The sequence below is a fragment of the Staurois parvus genome, unplaced genomic scaffold (assembly GCF_062004578.1).
Source record: "Staurois parvus isolate SC_StPar_1 unplaced genomic scaffold, SC_StPar_1.0 ptg000333l, whole genome shotgun sequence".
NCBI classification, from domain to species: Eukaryota; Metazoa; Chordata; class Amphibia; order Anura; family Ranidae; genus Staurois; species Staurois parvus.
This window is the reverse complement of record NW_028318129.1, coordinates 664,182-676,650: the sequence shown is the minus strand read 5'-3', so window position 1 is coordinate 676,650 and position 12,469 is coordinate 664,182. Positions and strand designations below refer to the sequence as shown.

The 12,469-nt window shown below is 56.5% G+C and overlaps 5 non-coding genes across 5 annotated transcripts; all 5 read left to right on the top strand.

The window, feature by feature from the left end:
• The first annotated feature begins 239 nt into the window (after nt 1-239).
• Nucleotides 240-358, top strand: LOC149457203 (5S ribosomal RNA). The gene has a single exon (XR_016313666.1). It is a non-coding gene; the product is annotated as a 5S ribosomal RNA (ribosomal RNA).
• A 2,767-nt stretch (nt 359-3,125) lies between these two features.
• On the top strand, nt 3,126-3,244 carry LOC149457202 (5S ribosomal RNA). The gene has a single exon (XR_016313705.1). It is a non-coding gene; the product is annotated as a 5S ribosomal RNA (ribosomal RNA).
• Nucleotides 3,245-6,008: 2,764 nt separating this feature from the next.
• Nucleotides 6,009-6,127, top strand: LOC149457201 (5S ribosomal RNA). The gene has a single exon (XR_016313712.1). It is a non-coding gene; the product is annotated as a 5S ribosomal RNA (ribosomal RNA).
• Nucleotides 6,128-8,903: 2,776 nt separating this feature from the next.
• Nucleotides 8,904-9,022, top strand: LOC149457200 (5S ribosomal RNA). Its single transcript, XR_016313727.1, has one exon. It is a non-coding gene; the product is annotated as a 5S ribosomal RNA (ribosomal RNA).
• A 2,766-nt stretch (nt 9,023-11,788) lies between these two features.
• On the top strand, nt 11,789-11,907 carry LOC149457199 (5S ribosomal RNA). The gene has a single exon (XR_016313654.1). It is a non-coding gene; the product is annotated as a 5S ribosomal RNA (ribosomal RNA).
• Nucleotides 11,908-12,469: the final 562 nt, after the last annotated feature.

The following is a 12,469-nucleotide window of genomic DNA, read 5'->3' as shown; positions in this document are numbered from 1 at the left end:
CGTGAGGAGGTGCGGTCAGGAAGAGGTTAAAGAGGGAGCAAAGCAGCGGGAGGGAGGCAGGGGTTTGAGGAGAGTGAGTGAGAGAGGAGAGACGGGGCGGTGTGTGTCAGTTGTGCCGGTGGGTGAAAAGGAAACAGCATTAGCTGCAGGCGGCTTGTCCTGGGTAGTAGAGCCGAGGAAAGGCGGAGGCCAGGCTGCCCGTGACAAGTAGAAGAGGCTTGAAGGAGAGCCTGAGTACTGCCTACGGCCACACCACCCTGAACGTGCCCGATCTCGTCTGATCTCGGAAGCTAAGCAGGGTCGGGCCTGGTTAGTACTTGGATGGGAGACCGCCTGGGAATACCAGGTGCTGTAGGCTTTTGCTTTTCCTCCAGCAGGGGTCACTCTCCTCCTCCATGGCTCTTTCACATTCGCTTTTACCTCCCCGCTCTCCAAGCCCTCCTGCTGCACACCTGCACTCAAGCAAACAACCTTTTCATCCCCTGCTCGTTTGCCAGCTCGGCCCACTCACAAACAAATCAGCCCTCTCAAAATACAATGCTAGCTGCTGCATCGGAACACTCACAGACAGAAGAGCAAGAAAAAACTCACAAGAAATGCATGGCTAACAAATCAGGCGCTCATTTGCAGCTTCACCAGGGAACACAGGTATCTCACCCCCTTCACCAAACAGGGCTTAGTGCTTGCTGGCAAATCCCTTCTTGGCAATCCCAGAGGTCAGGCGTTACCTGGAGTTGGCCACCAGCTTTGCACACATCTCAGGAGGGATTTTGGCCCACTCCTCTTGGCAGATCCTCTCCAAATCATGAAGGTTTGGCGGCTGACGTTTGGCAACTCCAACTTTCAGCTCCCTCCACAGAGATATTGTCAGCCGGATGAAGGTCTGGAGACTGGCTAGGCCACTCCAGGAGCTTAACGTGCTTCTTCTCCAGCCGCTGCTTTGTTGCCTTGGCCGCGTGTTTTGGCTCCTTGTCATGCTGGAACAGCCACCCGCCATTCATTTTCAATGCCCTGGCTGAGGGGAGAAGGTTCTCGCCCAAGATTTGCCGCTCCGTTGCCCCGTCCATGGTCCCCTTGATGCGGTGCAGTTGTCCTGTCCCCTTAGCAGAAAAACACCCCCAAAGCAGCATATTTCCACCGCCATGTTTGACAGTTGGGATGGTGTTCTTGGGGTCATAGGCAGCATTCCTCATCCTCCTCCTCCTCCAAACGCGGCGAGTTGAGTTGATGCCAAAGAGCTCCATTTTGGTGGTCTCATCTGACCAGGACACTTTCAACCAGTCCTGCTCTGCCTCATTCAGATGTTCAGTGGCAAACTTCAGACGGGCCTGGACATGTGCTCTCTTGAGCAGAGGGACCTTGCGGGCACTGCGGGATTTCAATCCTCGTCGGCGTAGTGTGTTACCCATTGTTCTCTTGGTGACTGCGGTCCCAGCTGGCCGGAGATCATTGACAAGATCCTCACTCGTAGTTCTGGGATGATGCCTCACTGTTGTCATGATCATTAACACTCCACGAGGGGAGATCTTGCACGGTGCACCGGTCCTAGGGAGACTGACAGTTGCTTTGTGTTTCTTCCATTTGCGAATGATTGCACCGGCTGTTGTCACCTTCTCACCAAGCTGCTTGGCCATAGTTTGGTAGCCCAGTCCAGCCTTGTGTAGGTCTTCGATCCTGTTGCTGACATCCCTGGACAGCTCTTTGGTCTTTGCCGTGGTGGAGGGTTTGGAATCTGATGGTTTGATTGCTCCTGTGGACAGGTGTCTTTTATACAGGTAAGAAAATGAGATTAGCATCTCTCCCTTTAAGAGGCTGCTTCTAATCTCAGCTTGTTACCTGTGTGAAAGACACCTGGGAGCCAGAAATGCTGCTGAATGATAGGGGATGGAATACTTCTTTCCCTCAGGAACATGCGAATCAGCGCATCATTGGTTAGACATGCAGTGCTTTTGAATGTTTTCTTGCTAGTCTGTCTCTCAGTCAATACACCTAGCATTGGATTTTTAGACCGATCGATCATTTGTTTGTGAGCGGGCAAAGATTCAAAATCAGCAGGGGGTGAAATACTCCTTTCCTTCACTGTAGCTCCCCCAAAGTCCCCAGGCCAGCCTAGGCTTTTGTGAGCCCGCTTCCCTTTTGCGGGCCGCTCTTTTCAAAACACGCTGGCTTTCTTCTCTGTGTCCCTCAGGAGCTGGCCACGCATCCAGCCCCCTCCGGCAGCGGAGCAACGCTCAGACGCCACCCCCAGCCAGCTAGCCCCGTCCTGCATCCCGCTTAGGCTCCACGGCCCAGCCCTTTGCCAGCGCTCTCCTCAGCCGCTTTGGCACTCTCACGCCTGCTCTCCAGTCGCCTTGCGCCGACACATTCCGCTGCGCTCCCCAGGCCAGGGGACAGCAGCGGGGAAGGCACGCGCGCCGGCCCCCCAAGCCAGCCAGAAGCAACAGAGCCGCCGAAGGCCACGATACCTGCGCCCTGAGGCGGTTAGAGCGCTGGGCCCGCTGCTGGAGGCAGGGGCCTGAGCGTCAGGGCCCTGTGGTGTGCGCAAGGGGGAGCCGGCCACTGGGGCGGTGAAAAAGAGCGAGGGCCGGAGCGCAAGGAACTGGCGTTTGTAGGCCCCGGTGCCAGCAGGGTCCCTAGCCTTGGTTTGGGTCAGGGGCAGGGAGGCGGGAGCGCTGTGCGGCGCCCCGAGAGGTGTGGCTGGCAAGCGGGTGTAGGCCCCTTGCTTTGCGGTGCGCTTTGCGGCTGCTGTGTCCAATGCTTGCTCCCTGCGGCTGGTGTGCTGCTCAGCCCTGCGAGCCAAAGGCTTGAAGTCAGGCCAGGGGAAGGCGGGTAGGAGAAGGAGGAGCAGTTGAGGCCAGGCTGGTGTGGTGTGCTTGTGCGTGAGGAGGTGCGGTCAGGAAGAGGTTAAAGAGGGAGCAAAGCAGCGGGAGGGAGGGAGGGAGGCAGGGGTTTGAGGAGAGTGAGTGAGAGAGGAGAGACGGGGCGGTGTGTGTCAGTTGTGCCGGTGGGTGAAAAGGAAACAGCAGTAGCAGCAGGCGGCTTGTCCTGGGTAGTAGAGCAGAAGAAAGGCGGAGGCCAGGCTGCCCGTGACAAGTAGAAGAGGCTTGAAGGAGAGCCTGAGTACTGCCTACGGCCACACCACCCTGAACGCACCCGATCTCGTCTGATCTCGGAAGCTAAGCAGGGTCGGGCCTGGTTAGTACTTGGATGGGAGACCGCCTGGGAATACCAGGTGCTGTAGGCTTTTGCTTTTCCTCCAGCAGGGGTCACTCTCCTCCTCCATGGCTCTTTCACATTCACTTTTACCTCCCCGCTCTCCAAGCCCTCCTGCTGCACACCTGCACTCAAGCAAACAACCTTTTCATCCCCTGCTCGTTTGCCAGCTCGGCCCACTCACAAACAAATCAGCCCTCTCAAAATACAATGCTAGCTGCTGCATCGGAACACTCTCAGACAGAAGAGCAAGAAAAAACTCACAAGAAATGCATGGCTAACAAATCAGGCGCTCATTTGCAGCTTCACCAGGGAACACAGGTATCTCACCCCCTTCACCAAACAGGGCTTAGTGCTTGCTGGCAAATCCCTTCTTGGCAATCCCAGAGGTCAGGCGTTACCTGGAGTTGGCCACCAGCTTTGCACACATCTCAGGAGGGATTTTGGCCCACTCCTCTTGGCAGATCCTCTCCAAATCATGAAGGTTTGGCGGCTGACGTTTGGCAACTCCAACTTTCAGCTCCCTCCACAGAGATATTGTCAGCCGGATGAAGGTCTGGAGACTGGCTAGGCCACTCCAGGAGCTTAACGTGCTTCTTCTCCAGCCGCTGCTTTGTTGCCTTGGCCGCGTGTTTTGGCTCCTTGTCATGCTGGAACAGCCACCCGCCATTCATTTTCAATGCCCTGGCTGAGGGGAGAAGGTTCTCGCCCAAGATTTGCCGCTCCGTTGCCCCGTCCATGGTCCCCTTGATGCGGTGCAATTGTCCTGTCCCCTTAGCAGAAAAACACCCCCAAAGCAGCATATTTCCACCGCCATGTTTGACAGTTGGGATGGTGTTCTTGGGGTCATAGGCAGCATTCCTCGTCCTCCTCCTCCTCCTCCAAACGCGGCGAGTTGAGTTGATGCCAAAGAGCTCCATTTTGGTGGTCTCATCTGACCAGGACACTTTCAACCAGTCCTGCTCTGCCTCATTCAGATGTTCAGTGGCAAACTTCAGACGGGCCTGGACATGTGCTCTCTTGAGCAGAGGGACCTTGCGGGCACTGCGGGATTTCAATCCTCGTCGGCGTAGTGTGTTACCCATTGTTCTCTTGGTGACTGCGGTCCCAGCTGGCCGGAGATCATTGACAAGATCCTCACTCGTAGTTCTGGGATGATGCCTCACTGTTGTCATGATCATTGACACTCCACGAGGGGAGATCTTGCACGGTGCACCGGTCCTAGGGAGACTGACAGTTGCTTTGTGTTTCTTCCATTTGCGAATGATTGCACCGACTGTTGTCACCTTCTCACCAAGCTGCTTGGCCATAGTTTGGTAGCCCAGTCCAGCCTTGTGTAGGTCTTCGATCCTGTTGCTGACATCCCTGGACAGCTCTTTGGTCTTTGCCGTGGTGGAGGGTTTGGAATCTGATGGTTTGATTGCTCCTGTGGACAGGTGTCTTTTATACAGGTAAGAAAATGAGATTAGCATCTCTCCCTTTAAGAGGCTGCTTCTAATCTCAGCTTGTTACCTGTGTGAAAGACACCTGGGAGCCAGAAATGCTGCTGAATGATAGGGGATGGAATACTTATTTCCCTCAGGAACATGCGAATCAGCGAATCATTGGTTAGACATGCAGTTCTTTTGAATGTTTTCTTGCTAGTCTGTCTCTCAGTCAATACACCTAGCATTGGATTTTTAGACCGATCGATCATTTGTTTGTGAGCGGGCAAAGATTCAAAATCAGCAGGGGGTGAAATACTCCTTTCCTTCACTGTAGCTCCCCCAAAGTCCCCAGGCCAGCCTAGGCTTTTGTGAGCCCGCTTCCCTTTTGCGGCCCGCTCTTTTCAAAACACGCTGGCTTTCTTCTCTGTGTCCCTCAGGAGCTGGCCACGCATCCAGCCCCCTCCGGCAGCGGAGCAACGCTCAGACGCCACCCCCAGCCAGCTAGCCCCGTCCTGCGTCCCGCTTAGGCTCCACGGCCCAGCCCTTTGCCAGCGCTCTCCTCAGCCGCTTTGGCGCTCTCACGCCTGCTCTCCCGTCGCCTTGCGCCGACACATTCCGCTGCGCTCCCCAGGCCGGGGGACAGCAGCGGGGAAGGCATGCGCGCCGGCCCCCCAAGCCAGCCAGAAGCAACAGAGCCGCCGAAGGCCACGATACCTGCGCCCTGAGGCGGTTAGAGCGCTGGGCCCGCTGCTGGAGGCAGGGGCCTGAGCGTCAGGGCCCTGTGGTGTGCGGAAGGGGGAGCCGGCCACTGGGGCGGTGAAAAAGAGCGAGGGCCGGAGCGCAAGGAACTGGCGTTTGTAGGCCCCGGTGCCAGCAGGGTCCCTAGCCTTGGTTTGGGTCAGGGGCAGGGAGGCGGGAGCGCTGTCCGGCGCCCCGAGAGGTGTGGCTGGCAAGCGAGCGTAGGCCCCTTGCTTTGCGGTGCGCTTTGCGGCTGCTGTGTCCAAAGCTTGCTCCCTGCGGCTGGTGTGCTGCTCAGCCCTGCGAGCCAAAGGCTTGAAGTCAGGCCAGGGGAAGGCGGGTAGGAGAAGGAGGAGCGGTTGAGGCCAGGCTGGTGTGGTGTGCTTGTGCGTGAGGAGGTGCGGTCAGGAAGAGGTTAAAGAGGGAGCAAAGCAGCGGGAGGGAGGGAGGCAGGGGTTTGAGGAGAGTGAGTGAGAGAGGAGAGACGGGGCGGTGTGTCAGTTGTGCCGGTGGGTGAAAAGGAAACAGCAGTAGCAGCAGGCGGCTTGTCCTGGGTAGTAGAACGGAGGAAAGGCGGAGGCCAGGCTGCCCGTGACAAGTAGAAGAGGCTTGAAGGAGAGCCTGTGTACTGCCTACGGCCACACCACCCTGAACGCGCCCGATCTCGTCTGATCTCGGAAGCTAAGCAGGGTCGGGCCTGGTTAGTACTTGGATGGGAGACCGCCTGGGAATACCAGGTGCTGTAGGCTTTTGCTTTTTTTTTTTTTTTTTTGCAGCAGGGGTCACTCTCCTCCTCCATGGCTCCTCTTTCACATTCACTTTTACCTCCCCGCTCTCCAAGCCCTCCTGCTGCACACCTGCACTCAAGCAAACAACCTTTTCATCCCCTGCTCGTTTGCCAGCTCGGCCCACTCACAAACAAATCAGCCCTCTCAAAATACAATGCTAGCTGCTGCATCGGAACACTCACAGACAGAAGAGCAAGAAAAAACTCACAAGAAATGCATGGCTAACAAATCAGGCGCTCATTTGCAGCTTCACCAGGGAACACAGGTATCTCACCCCCTTCACCAAACAGGGCTTAGTGCTTGCTGGCAAATCCCTTCTTGGCAATCCCAGAGGTCAGGCGTTACCTGGAGTTGGCCACCAGCTTTGCACACATCTCAGGAGGGATTTTGGCCCACTCCTCTTGGCAGATCCTCTCCAAATCATGAAGGTTTGGCGGCTGACGTTTGGCAACTCCAACTTTCAGCTCCCTCCACAGAGATATTGTCAGCCGGATGAAAGTCTGGAGACTGGCTAGGCCACTCCAGGAGCTTAACGTGCTTCTTCTCCAGCCGCTGCTTTGTTGCCTTGGCCGCGTGTTTTGGCTCCTTGTCATGCTGGAACAGCCACCCGCCATTCATTTTCAATGCCCTGGCTGAGGGGAGAAGGTTCTCGCCCAAGATTTGCCGCTCCGTTGCCCCGTCCATGGTCCCCTTGATGCGGTGCAGTTGTCCTGTCCCCTTAGCAGAAAAACACCCCCAAAGCAGCATATTTCCACCGCCATGTTTGACAGTTGGGATGGTGTTCTTGGGGTCATAGGCAGCATTCCTCGTCCTCCTCCTCCTCCTCCAAACGCGGCGAGTTGAGTTGATGCCAAAGAGCTCCATTTTGGTGGTCTCATCTGACCAGGACACTTTCAACCAGTCCTGCTCTGCCTCATTCAGATGTTCAGTGGCAAACTTCAGACGGGCCTGGACATGTGCTCTCTTGAGCAGAGGGACCTTGCGGGCACTGCGGGATTTCAATCCTCGTCGGCGTAGTGTGTTACCCATTGTTCTCTTGGTGACTGCGGTCCCAGCTGGCCGGAGATCATTGACAAGATCCTCACTCGTAGTTCTGGGATGATGTCTCACTGTTGTCATGATCATTGACACTCCACGAGGGGAGATCTTGCTCGGTGCACCGGTCCTAGGGAGACTGACAGTTGCTTTGTGTTTCTTCCATTTGCGAATGATTGCACCGACTGTTGTCACCTTCTCACTAAGCTGCTTGGCCATAGTTTGGTAGCCCAGTCCAGCCTTGTGTAGGTCTTCGATCCTGTTGCTGACATCCCTGGACAGCTCTTTGGTCTTTGCCGTGGTGGAGGGTTTGGAATCTGATGGTTTGATTGCTCCTGTGGACAGGTGTCTTTTATACAGGTAAGAAAATGAGATTAGCATCTCTCCCTTTAAGAGGCTGCTTCTAATCTCAGCTTGTTACCTGTGTGAAAGACACCTGGGAGCCAGAAATGCTGCTGAATGATAGGGGGTGGAATACTTATTTCCCTCAGGAACATGCGAATCAGCGCATCATTGGTTAGACATGCAGTGCTTTTGAATGTTTTCTTGCTAGTCTGTCTCTCAGTCAATACACCTAGCATTGGATTTTTAGACCGATCGATCATTTGTTTGTGAGCGGGCAAAGATTCAAAATCAGCAGGGGGTGAAATACTCCTTTCCTTCACTGTAGCTCCCCCAAAGTCCTCAGGCCAGCCTAGGCTTTTGTGAGCCCGCTTCCCTTTTGCGGCCCGCTCTTTTCAAAACACGCTGGCTTTCTTCTCTGTGTCCCTCAGGAGCTGGCCACGCATCCAGCCCCCTCCGGCAGCGGAGCAACGCTCAGACGCCACCCCCCAGCCAGCTAGCCCCGTCCTGCATCCCGCTTAGGCTCCACGGCCCAGCCCTTTGCCAGCGCTCTCCTCAGCCGCTTTGGCGCTCTCACGCCTGCTCTCCAGTCGCCTTGCGCCGACACATTCCGCTGCGCTCCCCAGGCCGGGGGACAGCAGCGGGGAAGGCACGCGCGCCGGCCCCCCAAGCCAGCCAGAAGCAACAGAGCCGCTGAAGGCCACGATACCTGCTCCCTGAGGCGGTTAGAGCGCTGGGCCCGCTGCTGGAGGCAGGGGCCTGAGCGTCAGGGCCCTGTGGTGTGCGCAAGGGGGAGCCGGCCACTGGGGCGGTGAAAAAGAGAGAGGGCCGGAGCGCAAGGAACTGGCGTTTGTAGGCCCCGGTGCCAGCAGGGTCCCTAGCCTTGGTTTGGGTCAGGGGCAGGGAGGCGGGAGCGCTGTGCGGCGCCCCGAGAGGTCTGGCTGGCAAGCGAGCTTGGCCCCTTGCTTTGCGGTGCGCTTTGCGGATGCTGTGTCCAAAGCTTGCTCCCTGCGGCTGGTGTGCTGCTCAGCCCTGCGAGCCAAAGGCTTGAAGTCAGGCCAGGGGAAGGCGGGAAGGAGAAGGAGGAGCGGTTGAGGCCAGGCTGGTGTGGTGTGCTTGTGCGTGAGGAGGTGCGGTCAGGAAGAGGTTAAAGAGGGAGCAAAGCAGCGGGAGGGAGGCAGGGGTTTGAGGAGAGTGAGTGAGAGAGGAGAGACGGGGCGGTGTGTGTCAGTTGTGCCGGTGGGTGAAAAGGAAACAGCAGTAGCAGCAGGCGGCTTGTCCTGGGTAGTAGAGCCGAGGAAAGGCGGAGGCCAGGCTGCCCGTGACAAGTAGAAGAGGCTTGAAGGAGAGCCTGAGTACTGCCTACGGCCACACCACCCTGAACGCGCCCGATCTCATCTGATCTCGGAAGCTAAGCAGGGTCGGGCCTGGTTAGTACTTGGATGGGAGACCGCCTGGGAATACCAGGTGCTGTAGGCTTTTGCTTTTCCTCCAGCAGGGGTCACTCTCCTCCTCCATGGCTCTTTCACATTCGCTTTTACCTCCCCGCTCTCCAAGCCCTCCTGCTGCACACCTGCACTCAAGCAAACAACCTTTTCATCCCCTGCTCGTTTGCCAGCTCGGCCCACTCACAAACAAATCAGCCCTCTCAAAATACAATGCTAGCTGCTGCATCGGAACACTCACAGACAGAAGAGCAAGAAAAAACTCACAAGAAATGCAAGGCTAACAAATCAGGCGCTCATTTGCAGCTTCACCAGGGAACACAGGTATCTCACCCCCTTCACCAAACAGGGCTTAGTGCTTGCTGGCAAATCCCTTCTTGGCAATCCCAGAGGTCAGGCGTTACCTGGAGTTGGCCACCAGCTTTGCACACATCTCAGGAGGGATTTTGGCCCACTCCTCTTGGCAGATCCTCTCCAAATCATGAAGGTTTGGCGGCTGACGTTTGGCAACTCCAACTTTCAGCTCCCTCCACAGAGATATTGTCAGCCGGATGAAGGTCTGGAGACTGGCTAGGCCACTCCAGGAGCTTAACGTGCTTCTTCTCCAGCCGCTGCTTTGTTGCCTTGGCCGCGTGTTTTGGCTCCTTGTCATGCTGGAACAGCCACCCGCCATTCATTTTCAATGCCCTGGCTGAGGGGAGAAGGTTCTCGCCCAAGATTTGCCGCTCCGTTGCCCCGTCCATGGTCCCCTTGATGCGGTGCAGTTGTCCTGTCCCCTTAGCAGAAAAACACCCCCAAAGCAGCATATTTCCACCGCCATGTTTGACAGTTGGGATGGTGTTCTTGGGGTCATAGGCAGCATTCCTCGTCCTCCTCCTCCTCCTCCAAACGCGGCGAGTTGAGTTGATGCCAAAGAGCTCCATTTTGGTGGTCTCATCTGACCAGGACACTTTCAACCAGTCCTGCTCTGCCTCATTCAGATGTTCAGTGGCAAACTTCAGACGGGCCTGGACATGTGCTCTCTTGAGCAGAGGGACCTTGCGGGCACTGCGGGATTTCAATCCTCGTCGGCGTAGTGTGTTACCCATTGTTCTCTTGGTGACTGCGGTCCCAGCTGGCCGGAGATCATTGACAAGATCCTCACTCGTAGTTCTGGGATGATGCCTCACTGTTGTCATGATCATTAACACTCCACGAGGGGAGATCTTGCACGGTGCACCGGTCCTAGGGAGACTGACAGTTGCTTTGTGTTTCTTCCATTTGCGAATGATTGCACCGGCTGTTGTCACCTTCTCACCAAGCTGCTTGGCCATAGTTTGGTAGCCCAGTCCAGCCTTGTGTAGGTCTTCGATCCTGTTGCTGACATCCCTGGACAGCTCTTTGGTCTTTGCTGTGGTGGAGGGTTTGGAATCTGATGGTTTGATTGCTCCTGTGGACAGGTGTCTTTTATACAGGTAAGAAAATGAGATTAGCATCTCTCCCTTTAAGAGGCTGCTTCTAATCTCAGCTTGTTACCTGTGTGAAAGACACCTGGGAGCCAGAAATGCTGCTGAATGATAGGGGATGGAATACTTCTTTCCCTCAGGAACATGCGAATCAGCGCATCATTGGTTAGACATGCAGTGCTTTTGAATGTTTTCTTGCTAGTCTGTCTCTCAGTCAATACACCTAGCATTGGATTTTTAGACCGATCGATCATTTGTTTGTGAGCGGGCAAAGATTCAAAATCAGCAGGGGGTGAAATACTCCTTTCCTTCACTGTAGCTCCCCCAAAGTCCCCAGGCCAGCCTAGGCTTTTGTGAGCCCGCTTCCCTTTTGCGGGCCGCTCTTTTCAAAACACGCTGGCTTTCTTCTCTGTGTCCCTCAGGAGCTGGCCACGCATCCAGCCCCCTCCGGCAGCGGAGCAACGCTCAGACGCCACCCCCAGCCAGCTAGCCCCGTCCTGCATCCCGCTTAGGCTCCACGGCCCAGCCCTTTGCCAGCGCTCTCCTCAGCCGCTTTGGCACTCTCACGCCTGCTCTCCAGTCGCCTTGCGCCGACACATTCCGCTGCGCTCCCCAGGCCAGGGGACAGCAGCGGGGAAGGCACGCGCGCCGGCCCCCCAAGCCAGCCAGAAGCAACAGAGCCGCCGAAGGTCACGATACCTGCGCCCTGAGGCGGTTAGAGCGCTGGGCCCACTGCTGGAGGCAGGGGCCTGAGCGTCAGGGCCCTGTGGTGTGCGCAAGGGGGAGCCGGCCACTGGGGCGGTGAAAAAGAGCGAGGGCCGGAGCGCAAGGAACTGGCGTTTGTAGGCCCCGGTGCCAGCAGGGTCCCTAGCCTTGGTTTGGGTCAGGGGCAGGGAGGCGGGAGCGCTGTGCGGCGCCCCGAGAGGTGTGGCTGGCAAGCGGGTGTAGGCCCCTTGCTTTGCGGTGCGCTTTGCGGCTGCTGTGTCCAATGCTTGCTCCCTGCGGCTGGTGTGCTGCTCAGCCCTGCGAGCCAAAGGCTTGAAGTCAGGCCAGGGGAAGGCGGGTAGGAGAAGGAGGAGCAGTTGAGGCCAGGCTGGTGTGGTGTGCTTGTGCGTGAGGAGGTGCGGTCAGGAAGAGGTTAAAGAGGGAGCAAAGCAGCGGGAGGGAGGGAGGCAGGGGTTTGAGGAGAGTGAGTGAGAGAGGAGAGACGGGGCGGTGTGTGTCAGTTGTGCCGGTGGGTGAAAAGGAAACAGCAGTAGCAGCAGGCGGCTTGTCCTGGGTAGTAGAGCAGAAGAAAGGCGGAGGCCAGGCTGCCCGTGACAAGTAGAAGAGGCTTGAAGGAGAGCCTGAGTACTGCCTACGGCCACACCACCCTGAACGCACCCGATCTCGTCTGATCTCGGAAGCTAAGCAGGGTCGGGCCTGGTTAGTACTTGGATGGGAGACCGCCTGGGAATACCAGGTGCTGTAGGCTTTTGCTTTTCCTCCAGCAGGGGTCACTCTCCTCCTCCATGGCTCTTTCACATTCACTTTTACCTCCCCGCTCTCCAAGCCCTCCTGCTGCACACCTGCACTCAAGCAAACAACCTTTTCATCCCCTGCTCGTTTGCCAGCTCGGCCCATTCACAAACAAATCAGCCCTCTCAAAATACAATGCTAGCTGCTGCATCGGAACACTCACAGACAGAAGAGCAAGAAAAAACTCACAAGAAATGCAAGGCTAACAAATCAGGCGCTCATTTGCAGCTTCACCAGGGAACACAGGTATCTCACCCCCTTCACCAAACAGGGCTTAGTGCTTGCTGGCAAATCCCTTCTTGGCAATCCCAGAGGTCAGGCGTTACCTGGAGTTGGCCACCAGCTTTGCACACATCTCAGGAGGGATTTTGGCCCACTCCTCTTGGCAGATCCTCTCCAAATCATGAAGGTTTGGCGGCTGACGTTTGGCAACTCCAACTTTCAGCTCCCTCCACAGAGATATTGTCAGCCGGATGAAGGTCTGGAGACTGGCTAGGCCACTCCAGGAGCTTAACGTG